The sequence below is a fragment of the Leptonychotes weddellii genome, chromosome 1 (genome assembly GCF_054177405.1).
Source record: "Leptonychotes weddellii isolate Sample4059 chromosome 1, ASM5417740v2, whole genome shotgun sequence".
Lineage (NCBI taxonomy): Eukaryota > Metazoa > Chordata > Mammalia > Carnivora > Phocidae > Leptonychotes > Leptonychotes weddellii.
This window is the reverse complement of record NC_138369.1, coordinates 13,384,590-13,395,371: the sequence shown is the minus strand read 5'-3', so window position 1 is coordinate 13,395,371 and position 10,782 is coordinate 13,384,590.

Sequence of the window (10,782 nt, the reverse complement as noted above, 5' to 3'; positions counted from 1 at the left end):
GAGAGCCCGACGTGGGGCTCGATCCCAGGACCCCGGGATCATGACCTGAGCTGAAGGCAGACGCTTAACGACTGAGCCACCCAGGCGCCCCTGCACTGATGATTTTAAAGAAAGAAAATGGCAATCTGGAGATTTAACTTCTTGGATTAAAGGCTTCTCTGATTTCCCTAAAATAAATTCATATGCTGTAGAACTGCAGGGTTGATGCATTTGAAATGAAAATAAGATGTAGTATCCGATCTTTTGGGTTGCTGAGTTTCAACATAAATTGAAGTAACAGCTTTATCAGAACTTTTAAAGAAAAGTTAAGGAATTGGTCGGGAAAGAGACCCTGAAAATTCAAAGGGGGGTACATTTGGATAGATTTAGGACACCCTCATCCTCAGCCAGATTGAACCTATCTTGCCAGTAGAAATAGTGCCTCCTCCCATTTGATAAAGCTGGTCCGCTTTACCTTAGAGACACTGTGCTGACTTCATCTGAGGACATTATAAGTGTATGCCAATTCTTTACCTGTATCACCCCTGCCAGGTCTTCACTGCCTCTAGACCTAGTAACTGGAGTAAGATCCCATCATGCTCTTGGATAGGTACAAAGTATAACCAGGAGGAGAAAGAAGCCTTCCTTACAAAAAGAACTGCAAGAGTTTTCTCGTCTACATTGGAACAAACCAGAGGTGTATGATAGGATTGGATTCTAAGGACTCTTGCTTGACTGGGGAGGCCTGAACCGACATTTATCAGGAGTACACTTACCAGAAATTCTGAATTCAGTTTCCTGGTTCAGACAGGTGGGCATGATTCTACATGTTGCAGCCTCTTCATGCTGGTTGTTTGAAGCCTGAACTCAATGGTGGACCTCACTAAAGGAAGTTGATATGCCAGAAATTCCTTGGTTTAATATAGAGAACGGAATGCAAAGAGAGAGTGGAGAATATTGGAAGGGATTCATGATGTATGATCTACTCCCTCCCTTCTCCAACCTCCAAGAAGGCCTGAGAGAATAACCCCTTCACCAGGATGTTGAGACATAAATTGCGAGGGGGAGCATCCCCATTCCTGAAAAACACTGTGACTGGCTGTCCCGTTTTGGCCAGGGAAAAGTGGGAAGTACTGCAATTCAGAAACTGTGATTGTTGTTTTCTCCCTGACTTCAACGGGGAGGCTGAAGCCCAGAGAGGCAGAGGCCTAGCAGAAGCCTTTAGGCCACAAAGACAAAGGACACGCCACCAGGACGGATGCCAGGGCCCAAGCGCTAAGAAGAATGGACTGACTTGCGGGTATCTTTGGTGATACCTAATTTTTTAAGGCGCCACGATCACTGAAATAGAACCGCAGCCTACTCCTTTGTCTAAACTACTTAATCTGTGTGGTCCTCCACCCCATAATCCCGGTCTGGTGGATGAAGTCCTGAGCTGAGGAACCATTATGGAGAACTAAGGCTCTTCGGGTAATGCCCCGGCCGCCTGTCCTCAACAGCTCCAGCCCAGGGACCGCACCAGAAGGGGCAGGGGCATCAGGCGGTGTCCCCGGAACCGGGAGGTCCCTGTCAAGGGCAGTTCCCTCGGAAGCACGCTGGCCCCTGCGGCCTGGGCGGGGTTCGGCGGGACTCAGAGCGGAGAGAGGCCCCGGGTGAACCTGAGGGCGCGATGTTCCGCACTCAGGCCCGCCGCGCGCGCCCCTGCGCGGACCGGTCCACCTGCCACTGTGAGAGGCGCGGCGCGGGCGGGCCCATGGCGTCCGCACCCCGCGGCTCCCTGGGCCTCCTGCTCTGGCTCCTGCTCCTCCAGCCCCCGCTGGATGCGGCGCAGGGCGGGTCCGCGAGGCCCCCACCCTCCCCGGCGCCCACCTCCTGGTCGTCGTCGGGGGGGCGGCCGCGAGGGCCCCGGCGCGAGCCTGGGGAGGGTTGAGGGACCGTCTGCGACCCCCGGGCCCCAAGAGGCTGCCGTACTCTCCCAGTTGGTGGAACTGATCCCAGGTGGCGCCTCGTTTTGGGAGCCTCGCAGGGGGCTGAGGCCCGCGAGTGGGAGCCTGTGCTCCCGGGGAGTCTGGGGGAGTCAGGGGTCTCCGCCTCCCCCGCCCCGAGGGTCTGAGGAATGCAGCCCCACTTTTGGAGTCTGAGCGGGACGCCATGTGGCCTTGGAGGTCTGCGGGTACAGGGCCTGGGGACTCGGCAGCTCTGCCCTGGAGTCTTAGAGGCCGAGGCCTTCCCCCCCCACCCCCGTCCGAGGGGCACCTGGTGCTCCCCTGGGAAGCCCGGACTCTTGTTTCTTTGAGGTTCTTCCTCCCACGCTGTTCTCACCCCAGGGTGTGGCCAAGTAGTTGCGAAAATCTTGGGAGGAAAGGAGGCCGAAGAGGGGAAGTGGCCTTGTCAGGTGAGCGTGAGGATCAACGAGAAACACGTGTGCGGAGGCTCCCTCATCACCTAGCAGTGGGTGCTGACTGCAGGCCACTGTATTTTAAGGTGAGGAGTGACAAGTAGAGACAGAGTTCTGAAGCCGGCCCTGCTCTCCTCAAATACCCATTAGGTTCTGTTGCCCTAGCAACTTGACAAAACCCAAACCCAGCCCAACCCAGGGGAGGTGCGGACCGTCGAGAAACGGGCCAGGTTGGGCACTGGCCATCTCATTACTAGGAATACTAATTTGGTGAACAAAACGGATCGTTTGGATGAGCATACCAATGTCGAGAGGCGTTAAGGAGGGCTGTTTGGTGATAGGGCGGTAGAAAGAGTGGTGAGGGACGTTGGGGCCAGGCTGGGAAGCATCTGCAATGTGTGGAAGAGGTCTCTATGAGGGGCATGTCCTCTCTCCCACAACCGATTCCACTACAGTGTCAAGATGGGAGATCGGAGTGTCTATAAAGAAATCACCAGTGTTGTGATCCCCGTCCGAAACATCATCATCCACCCTCAGCTGTCAGTAGTCGGAACCGTTCAAAAGGACCTTGCCCTTCTCCAGCTCCTCTACCCTGTAAACTTCACCGTGACCATCCAGCCTGTATGCATCCCTCAGAAGACTTTCCGGGTGGAGGCTGGGACCACGTGCTGGGTGACCGGATGGGGCAGAAAAGAAGAATATGGTGAGACTGTGAGTCGGGTAGCATACCCAGGAAGAGGGAGGCAGCCCAACCCTGAAGTAGGCGAAAAGGCTATAGAGAGGGACAGGGAGGCGGACTGCCTGGCAGAGGGGGAAGGAGGGGGGTGCAGTTTAGCAGCAGCCAGAGTAATGGCTCCTGATTGGCTTGAGCCTAGAAATTCGTAGACGTCTTTTGTTGCAGCACAAATATTTCATGGTAGCCGTTTAAGGAAAGGCACGGGTCCTGGGGACTGGAGCTGCTCTCAGGAGAAGAGACACCTGGGTGAAGTCTCTTTCTGTAAATTTGTGAGGGACCATGCCTGTCTGGTGTGGGGGTATTTTTAGGTTCCCTGGGGACGGAGCCAAAGGCTTTGGAGTTCTCTCCAGGGTGGATTTCTGCTCAGCAGGTGATGAGTTGTCTGCCCGTCGGAGCTGTCCGTCTCCGAAAGTACGGGCCTTGCTTGTCAGGGAGCTTCCTGTGCTTTTAGGTATAGGCAGAGCCAGGTCTCTGTTGCTGAGGCTGGAGGGCCTCCTATCTCTGGGAAGAGGCTGGGTTGGTAACCCTGGGGCACTACCACTTCGAGAGTCCGTGATCCTGCTCAAAAGTAAAGACACTTTACTGATGCACAGGATACCTGTCACTATTACTGTTGATACTCAGAGTAACAAATGCTTGATTATCATTTCTCAGGCTGGTGAGGCCTTGCCCTCTTCCCGTCCAGATTGGCTCTTCTTTATGCTATCTTGATCTTATTGGTTCTTACCTCCTTTTCTCCCCCTGTCTACTTTGGGCCTCCGTTTCCTCCAGTGTCAAATGGGGACAATACCCACTGCCCTGCTTTTTTCAAAGGGGATTCTAGGTGCCGAGGGGCTTACTGTCCACCTGGGCACAACCACCCACTGCTGAGTTTCTTCCCGTGTAGGCAGCGACCCCATTACAGCTGTTCTCCATGAGGTCGACCAAGACATCATGCAGGCACCATGAAATGTGTAATATGATGATTCAGAAAGCCATAACAACAAAGAAGAGTGTAGTACTGGAAGGGATGCTCTGTGGCTATAAAGAAGCTCCCAGCCTTCCTCATTCATGATGCTTTTTAAACTCTAGCTTCCTACTTCCTCCCCTCTAGAGTGAGAGGGGAGGCCCTCATCTACTCTGATACGAGTCCGACAGATGGTCTTAGCACTTGGGTCTCGCTGCTGTGCCCCTCACGGCCACCAGCATCTCCGCAGCTGAGTTTGCTGACCATTGCATCTGGGGACGAGGACGTGAGAGAGAGTGGACGCAAGAGAGAGTTCAGGGCAGTGCCCGCAAACTGCAGCCCTTACTTTCTGCTTTGAGCACCAGATTGCCTTGGCCTGGCTCTGAAGAACACGGGGCTGAGGCTCGGGGAGAGGACAGGCTGAGCGCTCACCGTGTCTGTGCTGGCTCATTTCCCTCATTCTCCTGCGGTCCCAGAGTAGCTGTCTGTCACGATGCGGAGCATTTACCCCACTGCTCCCGATTTCCTTCCCTGTTCTTGAAACTTTGAGGTTACTTTCTTTTAGCAGGGGATTAGTGCCTTTTGCATGTGAGAAGAAAGAGCCTGGGAATATTTAGGTGAATAAAGAAGTGGACTGGGGTCAGGATCCATAACTGTCACCTCTGACACCATTCATCCCCTTCCTTCTGGATATATACCCAGTCAGAATAAAGACTGTATTTCCAAGTCCCATACATCTAAGTGTGGCACTAATTCTGGCCAATAAAATATAAACTGAAATGTTGGGTGTGAATTTGGGGAAATATCCTTAATGGAGGACAAGCTCTTCTTCAGATCTCTTTCTTCTCTCCTGGCTGGAATGTGTACATGGTGACCGGAGCTTGAGCACTGATCTTGGGACACAAGGAACATGCTAAAGGTATGGAGCAGGAATTTAGAAGGAACTTGGCTCCTTGGAATTTGTAGGGCCGCAATCATAGCTCTTCATGCAACAGAGGAAGAAACTCTTTTTAATTAAGCCATTGTCATCTTCTGTCTCAGTTACTTATAGAAAAACCTCATTCTAACCAATTCAGTGGGTATCATGTGGAGCTTTATTTCTGGATTGTTATATGAATATAAGTTTTTAAACTCATTTATTTAGACTAATTTTTATTTTTTTTTAGGGAGGGGGCGAGGGGCAGAGGGAGAGGGAGAGATAGAATCTTAAGCAGATTCCCTGCTGAGTGCGGAGCCCAATGCTGGGTTCCATCTCAGGACCCTGAGATCATAACCCGAGCTGAAATTGAGAGTCGGACACTTAACCAACTGAGCCACCCAGGTGCCCCAGACTAAATTCTTTTTAATTCCCACTTCACTATACACCATTGCTTCCTTTTCTATTCATTTTTAAAAATTGATGAGGTTAAAAGCTTATGTTGATGAATGACTGTTCTTTCTTAATGCATTTCTGTATTATTATTTTCTTTATTGGGGTGTAATTTATATATAGTAAAATGTACACATGGCAATATACAATTTTATGAGTTTTAACAGAGGTATACCCCATGTTGCCATCTCCAAATCATGATCGAAAATATTTGCATATCCTGGATTACCAGGATATTCTCTTATGTCCCTTTCTAATCATCCCCTCCCAGAAGTAACCACTATTCTGATTATTGTCAGATTATTTGCATGTTATTGAACCTCATATTTTTTTTTTAAGAGAGGGAGGTGGGAGGGGCAGAGTGAGAGGGAGAGAGAGAATCTTAAGCAGGCTCCACACCTAGCAGGGAGCCTGATGTGGGACTCGATCTTCCAACCCTGAGATCATGACCTGAGTCGAAGGCAGACGCTTAACTGACTGAGCCACCCAGGCACCCCTAGTTCATTCCTTTTTATTGGTGAATAGTAATATTCTTACATGAATATTCCACAGTTGGTTTATTCTCCTGTTGATGGACATTTGGGTTGTTTGCAGTTTGGGGCTATTATGAACGAAGCTGCTAATAAGCATTCTAGTACAAGACTTTTTTGTATCTATATGCTTTCACTTCTTTGGGGAATAAACCTAGGAGCAGAACTGCTGGCTCATGAAATTGATGTATGGTTAATGTTATTAGAAATTTCCAAAGAGTTTTCCAAATTATTTGTTTTTGTTTTTGTTTTTTTAAGATTTTATTTATTTATTTGACAGAGAGAGACACAGCGAGAGAGGGAACACAACAAGTGGGGGTAGTGGGAGAGGGAGAAGCAGGCTTCCCGCTGAGCAGGGAGCCCGATGTGGGGCTCGAACCCAGGACCCTGGGATCATGACCCGAGCCAAAGGCAGACGCTTAACGACTGAGCCACCCAGGAGCCCCCCAAATTATTTGTACCGCTTTATGCTATTCCCAGCAATAAATGAGAGTTCCAGTTGATCCACATCCTCATCAGTCCTCACGCTTTTTTTGTGTGTGTGTGTGTCCAATTCTAATAGGTATGAAATGGTACTGCATTGGGGTTTTTATTTGTGTTTCCCTATAACTAATGATATTGAGCACCTTTTTATGTGCTATTGGTCGTATGCATATCTCTATGAAGTATGTTTTCAGTTCTTTTGCCCATCTTTAATTAGGATGCTTATTTTTTTATTGCTGACTTCTAAGAAGTCTTCTTATATTCTGAGTGGAATCCTAAGTCTGTGATTTTTTCACTTTTTAGCTGGGGGCTGTGAAACTTTTCTTCTATTTTTTCTCCTAGAAGCTTTATGATTTTAGCTTTTACATTTAGGTCTATGGTCTATAAATTAATTTAGGAGCATGGTATGAGATATAAGGATGAAGTATATTTTTCTGTATCTTTAATGTTTATCCAGTTCCAGTACCATTTGTTGAAAATACATTTATTTTCACATTGATTTGCACTGGTACTTCATCAAAAATTGACAGCATATATGTGCATCTTTTTATGGATTCTCTATTTAGTTCCTTATCTATTTGTATATATATCTTTGTTTATCTATATATTCTTATGCCAACTTTACAGTGTCCTAGTTACTGTAGCTTTTATAATTAGTCTTGAAATTCAGTCATGTTACACCTCCCAATTTTTTCATGTTTTTCAAGGTGGAGTTTTGTGTAGAAACTGACAGGTTGATTCTTTTTTTTTTTAAGATTTTTTAAAAAAATTTATTTGACAGACAGAGACACAGCGAGAGAGGGAACACAAGCAGGGGGAGTGAGAGAGGGAGAAGCAGGCTTCCTGCTGAGCAGGGAGCCTGATGCGGGGCTCGATCCCAGGACCCTGGGACCATGACCTGAGCTGAAGGCAGATGCTTAACGACTGAGCCACCCAGGTGCCCCTGATAGGTTGATTCTAAAATGTATACAGAAAAGCAAAGGATGTAGAGAACAACAGAAAGAACTCTTATACTTTAAGACTTACCATAAAAGGGTAGTAATCAAGGCAGTATGGTGTTGGCATAAGGGCAGACATATAGATCAGTGAAACAGGATAGAGAGTCCAGAAATAGATCCACACATATACGGCCAATTGGTTTCAACAAAGGTGCCAAGACAATTCAATGTAGGAAAGGATAGTCTTTTAAATAAACGATACTGGAACAATGGGACATTCCTATGTAAAAACAAAACAAAACAAAAAACCCCCCCGAATCTTAACTTTGCATTATATGTAAAAATTTACTTAAAAAGGATTATAGAACTAAATGTAAAACATACATCTAAGAAAACTTCTAGAAAAAGGCATAAAAGTCTGTGTGACCCTTGAGTTGGCAAAGATTCTTTATATAGGACACAAAAAGCATGAACTATACAAGAAAATAAATGATTGGGTTTCATCAAAATGAAAATATTCTGCTCCTTAAAAGACACTGTTAAGAAAGTGAAAATCAAAGCCACAGGCTGGAAGAAAATAGCAGAAATATCCACCCAGAGACTTATATGTGAATGTGCATAGCATCTTTATTCATAGTAGCCAGAATCTGGAAACAACTCAAGTGTCTGCTAACTGATAAATGATAATCAATGAAAATACTACTTGGCGATAAAAAAAGGATAAACTACTGGTAGACACAAGAACATGGATGGAAATTCAAAAACATTATGTCGGCTGAAAGAAGCCAGACCCAAAGAGTACAGATTTCTGATTCCATTTATATGAAGCCCAAATAGGCACAATAGGTGATCAGTGGTTGCTTATGATGGATGTGAAGAGGGCACAACGTCATTTTCTGGGGTTTCAAAATGGTTTATAGCTTGACTGAAGTGGTGGTTACGTGGATCTATATATTTATTAAAACAGTAGATTGTGCACTTAAGGTCTATTTAACCGTATGCAAATTTTTCCTAGTTAAAAAGAAACAGGTTAATGTGACATATTCTAGTTTGGCCCCAATGTCCATTCTCTTCCTCTTGCATAATACATGTCTTATGCAATGACCTGATGTCTTAGGTCCTTCTAGTGTTGTGCCAGCAGATACTTAACGAACAGCTCTGGAGGGGGAAAAAAGCCCAGATTTATAGCATTCTTCACATTTCCATAGTATAAATACTTCCACTATGGCTGATTCCTTTCTTTCTTTCTTTCTTTCTTTCTTTCTTTCTTTCTTTCTTTCTTTCTTTCTCTCTCTCTCTCTTTCTTTCTTTTCTTTCCTTCCTTCCTTCTTTCTTTCTTTTTTTTTTTTTTAAGATTTTGTTTATTTATTTGAGAGAGAGAGAATGCGAGAGAGAGTGCACCAGAAAGAGAGCCCAACCAGGGGGTAGGGGCAGAGGGGGAAAAAGAAGCAGACTCCCCACTGAGCAAGGAGGCTGATGCAATGCAGGGCTTCATCCCAGGACCCTAGGATCATGACCTGAGCCGAAGGCAGATGCTTAACTGCCTGAGCCACCCAGGTGCCCCCACCATGGGCTACCAATATGACATTACTGAATCTGGAGTTGGGAAGAGATGTATACCATTAGATAGAAGTTCTACCATACACCTGTAGTAGACCTAACCTCAAGAGCACAGGTTATTAGAAAATTCAGGAAAATAACTAGGAAGTAATGAATTTTGAGTATTTATTACCTTTGTTTTTAGTATAATTTCTTTAATTCTAGGTTTTATAATTTAAATTTTAATGACTGTGTTTAACAACCAGCTCATAAAATTCCTGACAATTAACAGTTGGCTTTCATGAGCTGGGACAAGCCAGATCCAGCATTTACTGGGCTACAAGCAAATTTTGGGGCAGGGATTCATGTTCAAGTAACTTATTAAGAGTGTTATTTTCAGGAAAAACCTGTGTGGATGTGAGGGAAGCAGGCTAGGAAAAGGCAAGAAGTTTAATAAGAATGTGATTATAGGTGAAGTCTAGGCTAAGCAAGATCCTGGAGTCTACTTAAAGAATTCATCCAGACTTAGGGCAAGGGAGCTGGGCTTTTGTGCCTTGTACCACTATGTCTTTGGCTACAGGCTGACTGGAGGGATGGAAGGTAGGATACAATTCCTAGTCACCTTCTGTAATATGGCTCCATGTGCTCAAGCGTAAGCCTCCTAAGAAGGATGCAGGTATGAATTCCTAGTAGCAATAGTTGGGAGATAGGTACACCAAACAGGTAAAATGGATCCCAGGTGATCTGGGTGGCTATGCACTTAAAAACTGCCTTTTTCAGCTTCCCTTGAAGCTTAGGGTGACCATGTATTTAAGTTATGTTCCATGAGATGTAAGGAGAAGTAGTGTGCTGTTGGGGGGATGCCCTTCAAAGGGACATGAGCATGTTTTTTGGCTCTTTCCCCTTTCTAAAGGGGAAGATGAGAAAGATGGAGGTGCCATCTTGGATGCAGAGTTGTGTGCCCATGTTAAGGGTGGCAGAACTGGACTTGGCTGCCTACATTTGGACTGTTAAGTAAGAGAGAAATAAACTTTTTTTTTAATCACTGTATTTTGGGATATCTCTGTTACCACACTTTAGCCTTTACCTTAACAAATATAGTGAGTAAAGCAACAAGTAATAACAAATATCTAAAATCATGACTGTGTAAAACAATAAGAATTTCTAATTTGTAGGTTTTTCTTTTTTCTTTAAAAAATAGCAAGACAGGACTAACCCTAACAGAATGAGAGAGCGTATCAAGAAGAACAAGGACATATCCACTACAGAAAAGATATAATTATTTGTACATGACCTGGTTGTTTCAATATAGAAAACCCCAAAGAATCTACAAATTATCAAAATTGATAAAATAATTTGATCAGATTGTTGAATAGGAGAATAATGTAATTGCATTTCTGAAAGATGTGTGTCACTTTGTGGGAAAATTTATGAAATTTTATTGAAGGACATGAAGGAAGACCTAAATAGAGATACACCAAATTCATGAATAAGAAGGCTCAATAGCACGCAGATGCCACTTCTCCCCAAAATGTTTTTTAGATTTAATGCATATTTGAATAGAATTTTCAACAGTTTAAAAAAAATTGTCAAACTTATCCTAAAGTTTATATGGAGTACCAAGAATAGCCAAAACCCTAATGAAGAAGAAGTCGAGGTGGGAGAATGCATTCTATCACATACTGTTGCTCCAAAGCCCTAGTAATCAAGAATATGTCCACTATACTTTAATAAAAATAATGGGCCATTCAGTACATGGTGCTGGGATAAATGGTTAAATGGAAAATAAATGCAACTGAATTCCTCTTTCACTATAAACAAAAAAAATATGTGGATAAAAGATAAAACATGAAAAACAAAACTT